A 2,285-nucleotide genomic window follows, 5' to 3' on the forward strand; every position below is an offset into this window, starting at 1 on the left:
GGGACACTCACCAAAGGCATCTAAGCAGGCGCAGCAGGGAAGTGAGCACGCTGCCTCTACATCTGCTGAAGCCATGGGGGAAGCACCACGTAGAAGCACGTGTAAGAGAAAGCTAAAGCACAAATAGTCACAAGGGTAGTCACTTGGGTGATTTCATAGTATACCATTTTATGTTTGTCATGTTTATTTCTAGTGTATTAAAGTTATGTGATGTGAATGATTCAATGTGTTGACCTATGTCTGCTCAGAATTGTAAGTGCCACACTGAGGGTTGAAGGCGCCTTTCATCTGCAGTGATGGCAGGGAGAGTGATAAGAATGCCGTTCAGATGCTGTATGGTGTGAAATGGAGGTCCTGCCAACCCTCATACGCATATGCCAGCCATATGTATGCACAGCGTAAAGTTAGGCTAATCTGGCATGGATTAGTCCCCCCCTTGTCTGACGGTCAGCAATGAGGTCGCGTGACGTAGCACTGGGACAGCCGCCTCCACCAGGTGTTCCTCATCTGCAGCATCATTTGGCTCTCTCTCCTCTGAGGAGGAAAAGGAGGAGGAGGCTGTGCGCTGTGCCACTTGTTCCTCAGGCAGTGGTAAGCCACGCTGCAGTACGATGTTGTGCAGTCCACCATCTACAAGGAATACTCTCCACTTGCCTGGATGAGTGCAGCTCCCACAACACTCAAGAAGCTCGACACCATCCAGGACAAAGCAGCCCGCTTGATTGGCACCCCATCCACCACCTTAAACATTCACTCCCTCCACCACTGGTGCACCGTGGCTGCAGTGTGTACCATCTACAAGATGCACTGCAGCGACTCGCCAAGGCTTCTTTGGCAGCACCTCCCAAACCCGCGACCTCTTCCACCTAGAAGGACAAGGGCAGCAGGCGCACGGGAACACCACTACCTCCAAGTCACACACCATCCTGGCTTAGAAGTATATCGGCCATTCCTTCATCGTCGCTGGGTCAAAATCCTGGAACTCCCTCCCTAACAGCACCGTGGGAGCACCTTCGCCACACGGACTGCAGCGGTTCAAGAAGGCAGCTCACCACCACCTTCTCAAGGGCAACTAGGGATGGGCAATAAATGCCAGCCTTGCCAGCAACGCCCACATCCCATAAACAAATTTTTAAAAAGGGTACAGCAGGCCACGATAATTCTGGACACATAGAAACATAGAAAAATAGGAGCAGGAGTCGGCCATTCGGCCCTTCGAGCCTGCTCCGCCATTCAATATGATCATGGCTGATCCTCTATCTCAATACCATATTCCCGCTCTTTCCCCATATCCCTTGATGCCTTTTGTGTCTAGAAATCTATCTATCTCCTTCTTAAATATATTCAGTGACTTGGCCTCCACAGCCTTCTGTGGTAGAGAATTCCACAGGTTCACCACCCTCTGAGTGAAGAAATTTCTCCTCATCTCAGTCTTAAATGTCCTACCCCGTATCCTGAGACTGTGACCCCTTGTTCTAGACCCCCTCAGCCAGGGGAAGCATCCTCCCTGCATCCAGTCTGTCTAGCCCTGTCAGAATTTTATACGTTTCAATGAGATCCCCTCTCATTCTTCTGGCTGGTGTGTACTGTCGGGCTCCACCTGATCTGTTGAGGCATCAGAAGCATATTTTGAGCAATCCCATGGTTTGTTCTATGATGCTTCTGGTGGAAATCTGGCTCTCATTGTAGCGTTCCTCAGCTTCGTTTAATGGCCTCCACATCGGTGTCATTAGCCACATCTTCAGGGGATAGCCCTTGTCTCCAAGTAGCTATCCGGAAAGTTGGGTTGGCGGATTGAAGAGCTGAGACACAGTGGACTGCCGCAGGATGTACGAGTTATGGCAGCTGCCAGAGAACTTGGCGCAAACATGCTTAATGTTCTTCCTGTGGTTACACACCAGCTGCACGTTAAGGGAGTGGAAGCCCTTGCGGTTCACAAATACAGCTGGGTTGTGATGGGGTACCCTGAGGGCCACATGTGTGCAGTCGATGATGCCCTGCACCCTAGGGAAGCCTGCCATATTGGCAAGCCCAACCGCCCGCGCGGTTACACTTGCTTCATCCATTGGGAAGTGGATGTAACTGGCCGACTTGCCAAACAGGGCGTCGGTAACCTGCGTTACCCATTTGTGTGCAGCTGACTGCGAGATGCCGCTGATGTCTGCAGATGATCCCTGGAAGGATCCTGAGGCAAAGAAGTTGAGTGCGGTGGTGACTTTGACAGCCACTGGTAAGGAGTGCCCACCCGCTCCTCTGGGCTGCAGGTCTTGGTGCAGCATTGTGCA

Source organism: Somniosus microcephalus, chromosome 28 (assembly GCF_052327205.1).
Source record: "Somniosus microcephalus isolate GS21.2 chromosome 28, FLI_Smic_1.0, whole genome shotgun sequence".
Taxonomy (NCBI): Eukaryota; Metazoa; Chordata; class Chondrichthyes; order Squaliformes; family Somniosidae; genus Somniosus; species Somniosus microcephalus.